The sequence below is a fragment of the Capsicum annuum genome, unplaced genomic scaffold, assembly GCF_002878395.1.
Source record: "Capsicum annuum cultivar UCD-10X-F1 unplaced genomic scaffold, UCD10Xv1.1 ctg2682, whole genome shotgun sequence".
NCBI lineage: Eukaryota > Viridiplantae > Streptophyta > Magnoliopsida > Solanales > Solanaceae > Capsicum > Capsicum annuum.
The window spans coordinates 64996-72939 of record NW_025833140.1 but is presented as its reverse complement, the minus strand read 5'-3'; positions in this window follow the sequence as shown (position 1 = coordinate 72939).

The window sequence follows — 7944 nt, the reverse complement described above, 5'->3', positions numbered from 1 at the left end:
AAGATATCAGTAGTATTCTATCAGCCACAGAAATTCAGTAGCTTAGTCAATGCTCAGTTCATTTCAGTAAATCATGTTCAGTGTCCATTCAGATGGGAGTAGTAATTATCACCTAGTGAAACCAAGGATGGGGACTCACCTGTTATACGAGGGTGTGATTCCCAGAAGCAATCCTTGCATTCCAGAACTATGTAGCCAGTATAGGTTGAGATATCATATCCTGCTATATGAGAGTAGATGAAGGGGCTTAACCTGTTATGTGAGGGTTCTCACCATTCTCGTTAGATTCACATATTATATGAGGGTTACTTATATGTTGTCCTTACTAGTGGCGCGATATTGACACCGTTCCAATCAGGGCATAGATTAGACCCCAGCTCAGCTATTATAGCACCTTTGGGGCATGTCGGTTAGATATTATTTCCCACAGTTTTATGTTACAAAATTAGGACTGTCAGATACAGTCAATCAGTCTCAGTAATAGAACTCAGATAGTTCTTCAGATTTCAGGACTTTCAGATACAGTCAACTCAAATACTGTACGAAACTCAGATAGTTCTATCAAATTCAGGACTGTCAGCTATACTTACCCACGTTATCAGTTATACTCAGATATAGTCACCCATGTTGTCAACATTATTATTATATAGTCCTATTACTTCTATTGCAACCCCTATGTCCAGATTGACTCAAAAGAAAGTCAAGTTTCAGTGGTCAGATCCATGCGAGAAGAGTTTTCAAGAATTAAAGACTCGACTTACCTCAGCTCCTATTCTAGCATTACTAGATGGTTCAGATAGTTTTGTAGTTTATTGTGATGCATCTATAGTAGGTTTAGGTTGTGTCCTCATTCAGCATGGTAAGGTCATAACCTACGCCTCTAGACAACTTAAACCCCATGTGAAGAATTATCCTACTCATGACCTTGAGTTAGCTACCATAGTATTTGCCTTAAAGATTTGGAGGCATTATCTCTACGGAGTTCATGTGGATGTTTTCATATATTATAAAAGCCTTTAGTATGTCTTTTCTCAAAAAGTTCTCAATCTTCATTAGAGAAAGTGGTTAGAGCTCTTGAAAGATTATGACATGAGTGTCATCTATCATTCGGGCAAGGCCACTGTAGTAGCCGACGCTCTCAGTAGACTGTCCATGGGTAGTATTTCTCATGTTGATGATAATAAGAAGAATTTAGTCTAGGAAGTCCCCCAGCTTTCTAGACTAGGTGTTCACTTAGTCAACTCTTCAGAGGGGGGTGTATATGTTCAGAGTAGTTCTAAATCATCTCTAGTTTCTGATATGAAAGAAAAGCAAGACAAGGATCCTAGCCTTGTCAAGCTAAAAGAGTCAGTTCAGAATTAGAAAATAGAGGTTTTCTCCCAAGGAGAAGATCGTATCCTTTGTTTTCAGGGTCGTCTCTGTGTTCCTGGTGTAGATGACATAGGGCATCGAATTTTTGCAGAAGCGCATGGTGCGCGTTACTCTATTCATCGAGGGGTACTAATATGTACCGCGACTTGTGGGAAATCTATTGGTGGAGTGGGATGAAAAGAGATGTTGAAAAATTTTTGGCTAAGTGTTCTACATGTCAGCAAGTTAAGATAGAGCATCAGAAGCCTAGTGGTCCTATACAGGAGTTCAGTATTCCTACTTGGAAGTGGGAAGTTGTGAACATGGACTTCGTGACGGGTTTGCCTCAAACTCGTCGTCAACATAATTCAGTCTGGGTCGTTGTACATAGAATAACCAAATCATATCTTTCTTTCCATTTCATACCTCTTATTCAGTCGAGGATTACACCAAGCTCTATATCAAGGAGCTGGTCAGATTACACGGTGTTCCATTGTCTATTATCTCAAAAAAAGGTACCCAATTCACCTCTCATTTCTGGAAAGCATTCCAAAAGGGTCCTAGTACCCAAATTCATCTCAGTACAATCTTCTATCCTCAGACAGATAGTCAAGTAGAAAGGACCATTCAGACTTTAGAAGATATGCTAAGGGCGTGTGCAATTGATTTCAAGGAAAGTAGGGATGACCACTTGCCTTTGATTGAGTTTCCATACAACAATAGCTATCATTCCAATATTCATATGGCTCTATTTGAAGCTCTCTATGGTAGGAGATATAGATCTCTAATTGGTTGGGTTGAAGTTAGTGAGGCCTCATTCATAGGCCCTGACTTAGTATTCGACGTCCTAGAGAAAGTTCAGTTAATTAGAGAAAGACTCCGGGCTGCTCAGAGCCGACAGAATTCTTATGTAGATATTCGTAGAAAGGATCTCGAGTTTGAGATTGGTGACTATTTCTACCTCAATATCTATCCTATGAAGGGAGTGAAGAGATTCGGCAAGAAGGTAAAATTTAGTCCCCGATATGTCAGTCCCTTTAAGATTCTCAGTCGATTTGGCAAGGTAGCCTATGAGCTCAAATTGCCTTTAGATCTAGCCTCAGTTCATCCAGTCTTCCATGTCTCTTTACTCAAGAAGTGCATAGGTGACCCATCAGTTGTAGTCCCAATTCAAAGCATAGATGTTCAGAACAGCCTCTCGTATAAAGAGATTCCAGTTGAAATCTTAGACTATCAGACTCATAGATTAAGGAACAAAGAAGTCCCTCTAGTTATATTTCTTTGGAGAAATCAGTCCATCGAGGGAGCTACTTGGGAAGCAGAAGCAGATATAAGTACCAAGTACCCTCACCTCTTCCCCACCAACTAAGATCAAGCTTAAGGTAATAGTTCTCCTTAAGCTTACTCAGTTTCATGATTAGTGTGCATCACTAACTTAGTATTCAGTCTCATGCTCATTTTCCCATGATGATCATGGTATCAAGTACCACCACATATTCTGTCATGCATCCATGTATTAGATTAGTTATATAGTTATGCATCAGACATGCATTCTCATTGTAAGAAAACTTAGTTCTTCAGAACTTTCAGTTATGCATTTATGAATCAGTTACGCATGCATCAGATATGCATGTTTAGTATGTTATGTTCAGCTTATCAGTTATGTCTATCATGAGAACATATTCCAGTTATCCATGTTCAGCTCATTGCTTCCCCTCTCAGTCAATCTTATTTGAGGATGAATGTTCTCAAGGGGGAGATATTGTAATACCCGTGCTTTTTCTTAGCTTGAAAATCATCTCAAGGATGTTAGAACTTGCTCTGAAATAAGAATTCATTATTATACATGTATTATTTTCACAATTTTCACTTCCTATCACATGGAAAATTGAATAAGATTTCCATAGATATATAATTCACCCAAATCCAACATACGAGCGAAGAGTTAGAGCCTTTTTAGTGAGACAGTGTTTGACCTAAGCCTTCAGCGCGTCACAGAGATAGCTCAATTGGCAATTGTCAAATTCCAGTGTTGCTTCGCGATACTGGCGCGTCGCTCCAAACTTCTAGATCGTAGACAAGGTGGCAAAGTGATAGCTCCGCATCGCGCCACCGTGCAGTTTCCCAATTATCAAATTCCAATGACACGGCGTGATAACGCCGCGTCGCGCCAAGGGCCCAATTCGGGAAATTTTACTAAAAATTTAAATTACATGTCCTGGGTTGAAAGGGTCAATTTGGCCCCCCTATATAAGCTTCCAAACACGGGATTTAGCCCTTATTCATCAAAAATATTGATGTTTTTCTCAAACACTCTCAAGAACTCAAGCTAGGGTTTTCATAGAAGGTACAATTTCAAGAAGGTTTCACCATCAACCTTCACGAATCACGAACTAAGGTATGCATCGTGTTCATTCATGGGCTCCTTTCATCCATGAAGTCCAAGAATCCTTTTTAACTACAAGTTATGGATTTTCTTTATGTTTTCATGCTTTGTATGTTCTCTTTCATGTTGATAAATGAGGAATTGATTTCTATTCCATGATTTGATGATAAATTCCATGTGGGTTGATTAGTATAGATAAAGATTTACGAAATCTCATGACTAAAACCTTGTGTGGTGGAATTTGAATTGAAGCATGATGTTTAATTATTGTATAATGTGCTTTACATGTACTATGCCTACAATATGTTTGATTAAATGCATAGGTGAAGGAAAAGTGTCTAACTAGCATGATATCATGAAATTCCCATGTATGTACAAGTTTATGCCTATTACATGTTTGATGAAAGGCTCTTATGAATGTAGTATGTATTATGATGTTAGTCAAGTCTTCAAGTAAATCATGCTATGTCAGTTTCCTTATATCGAGTCCTGGGGTACTTGTACTCGAAACATTAGTTGTATGCTTAGATCCATGTCATGTTTTCACGATACTCTCAGTCAAGCTGTAAACTCTTAGACTTCAGATAGTCTTATGACTCAGGAAAAAATCTCCATGATCTCATGACTCAGTCAATTGTCAGATATTAGTAGTATTATATCAGCCATGGAAATTCAGTAACTCAGTCCATGCTCAATTTAGTTCAGTAAATCATGTTCAGTGTCCATTCAGATGGAAGTAGGAATTAGCACCGAGTGAACCCAAGGATGGGGACTCATCTATTATACGAGGGTGTGATTCCTAGAAGCAATCCTTGCGTTCCAGAACTATGTAGCCAGCATAGGTTGAGACATCATAGCCTGCTATATGAGGGTAGATGAGGGGGCTTAACCTATTATGTGAGGGCTCCCACCATTTTTGTTAGAGTTACCTGTTACATGAGGGTTACTCACATATTGTTCTTACCAGTGGCGCGGTATTGACACCCTTCCAATCAGGGCATATATTGGTCCCCAGCTCAGCTATTATAGCACCTTTAGGGTATGTTGGTTAGATACTATTTCCTACAGTTTCATGTTAAAGAATCAAGACTGTCAGATACAATCAATCAATCTCAGTAATAAAATTCAGATAGTTCTTCAGATTTTAGGATTTTTAGATACAGTACGGAACTCAGATAGCTCCATCAGATTCAGAACTGTCAGCTATAGTCACCCGCATTATCAGTTATACTCAGATACAGTCACCCATGTTATCAGCATTATTTAGATATAGTCCTTCATGTTATCAGTCATATCAGTTACTATCATGTCACGTTATCAGTATACAAACTCAGAAATCACAAAATTACGTTGTCAGTTACAGTTACATATTTATGCATATATTCTCAGGTTCATGTTAGATAGTCAGTTAACATTATTCACGCATGTGAACCATTGCATATAGCCTACCTCACATGTACACTCGGTCCATATGTACTAACGCATTCGCGCTATGGTGCTTTCTTTTTATGTTACACCATAGGTTCAGAGACACAAGCTTCAGATCAGCAGTAGATTCCAGTATCGGCAATCAGAATAGAAGTGTCGTTATCCTTCGATGAAATAATTATTTCTCCACTATATCATTAATAAGTTATTAGTTGGAGTTAGTTGAGGACATGTTCCATCAACTCCTTATTCAGATTCTTCAGATAGTAGAGGTTTCCATAATAGATGCAAGCTAAATATAGACTATCACGTTTTAGACTTCAGTTTTGTTTTGGGTATTCTATTACCCCACACAGATGTTACGTTATTCAGTTATGTTCATGATCAAACCTTATGGCTTTTCAGTACATGTTTCCGCATTATTATGTTATCTTATGTAGTATACAGGTACAGATATCAGTCATGGGTTCACTTATGGTCCTTCGGGGTCATGAGAATCATGTAGCATTCCCGTTCAGTAAATCGGGTCATTCTAACATATTACCCTCAACTATACTAAAATCCTGTTAGAGGGATACGACAATCCATACTAGTTGTATCATCCAATATGAGTGGTACCCACCACTCATACCCAAGGAAATATTTCTTAGACCCAACACTATCCAACGTACGTCTTACCCAAAAACATGTCGTATCCATGTATACGAATAGTACCCATGGTCCATACCCCTAGGAGAATAAATATAAATATGATTGAACAGTGCCCACCAAAAGAGTCCTTGGTAGGACTTGTACCCTGCTTACGACTCATGGTGAGCCACTCATACTCAAATCCAACCTAATTTACTAAATCTAAGACTAAGTGAAGTAACCAACCAATCTATATCCATCGAGATGACTTGTACAAAACAAATCATACCCGTTCTAGTAACCCAACCTACCCACCAACTAACACTAGTCAACATACGACTAACCCATACCACTCATATCCCAAGGTTTGAGTTGTTTCCCCTAGTCGTATCATTTCCAAAGACTAGAAATCTAGGAAATTTTCTATGGGCCAAAAGCCCAGGGTGTTATATTGTCAATCTAAATTATTAACTATTGATGTTGGGTTTTGCTATTACTCGATGGTTGAAATATGAACTGTAGGTGAAAAACCCAATTTACTTTGATCCCACATAATCCTTGAAAGATGGATGTGGGTGATAAGAAATTATGAACAACTACATAGGATTTGAAAACAAGTTTACACTCTTTATGGAAAAGACCCCAACTTTTGTTGGGGTTAGAATGACAACGACCACCTTGCACTACAACAATGGTGTAAGTTGGGCATTATCATCCACCACTAAGTAGGCAATAAAACTAGAGAAGATCACAATGCAAGTGCAAACAATGATTTAGAAGAACCTCACACTTACCATACTTAGTTATTTTTCCAGGGTTCCCAAAACCCTAGCAAACAGAGTTAACCACTCATAGTTGCAAAATAATCCAAGAAATTCAATAAATAAGGCATCAAAGTAATCTTACAAGAATTAAGATTAAAACCCAAAATCTCAAATCAATTAATCAACCAAAAACTAAGAACAAAGAGATTCCAAGATCAAAAGTCAATCTTGTAATCAAATATATGTTTGTGAATAGCATGAGTGCATAAAAAGGCATAAAATGACTCAAAAACATCATAAGAGTATTTATAGATTACATAAAAACCCTAAAAATCAAAACCAAATTCAGGAAACTTGGGTCGATGGTCACATATGATGCCATATATGGTCCGTAGGAGCCCGTCATAGGTGATATAAAATTCTCAATTCTACAGCTTCTCTAAACTTCTATTTTTTATACTTATGATGGTACCCATGGTGACATAGGTGGTACCTACGGGTCGTAGGTGACCCTTCGTAGGTGATAGTAAAAAAATCTTCAACTTTTGATTCTCTGAAGTTCGATCTATGAAACAAGTAACACCTATCTATACCACATAGATGCTACCTATTCCATGTAGGTAGCCTCATAGGTAGTCTTTTCTATAGATCTTAACTTTTTTTATTCATGTTATGCTCCAAAACCTATTTCCCTAAAAAATAAACACAAAAAAACATCATATCTACCAAAACAAACCTAAGTACTTTCATATTCTCCAGTTTTCAACATCGAGAGTGCCATGAATCCATGGAAAATAAAAACCCTGAACTTAGAACATTTGCATGTCCTCAGGCAACCTAAACACTTCAAAACAAAACAACAATGCTTAACCAAGGTAAACGTAAGATAGTTATGATAGTCAATCTTAAATTCAACTCAAAAACATCAACCCACTTCTATTTTAACTTTTCAAAACCAGATGTGTGAATTAATACAGTCCAACAATGTGACATAAGAGAATCAATCTTTGGTGTTACATTAGCAACACTGTAATCAAGCATATGTACAAATTACACTACCCAAACAAATAAGCAGCTAGCAACATAACCCACACACACTCACAACAAAAAAGTCCCACTCAGTCAGTAGAATAATACATGTTAATCCTGGGATGATAACAACACACTCACACTCTCAAAGAAAGTTCCAATAATATGCGTAGAATACCATAGGCTTGCACTTCTTTTCTTTATCTAAGTTTTTAGATTGTCGGGTTAGGATCACTATAGGAATTTACTCGACTTGTAACGTAGGCTTGGGGTTGATATGGTACATTTGCGAATTTAGTGTCTAAGTCTCCTTGGCACTACAATTACTTTAGGGGTCCACTTATCAACCAACTTTTC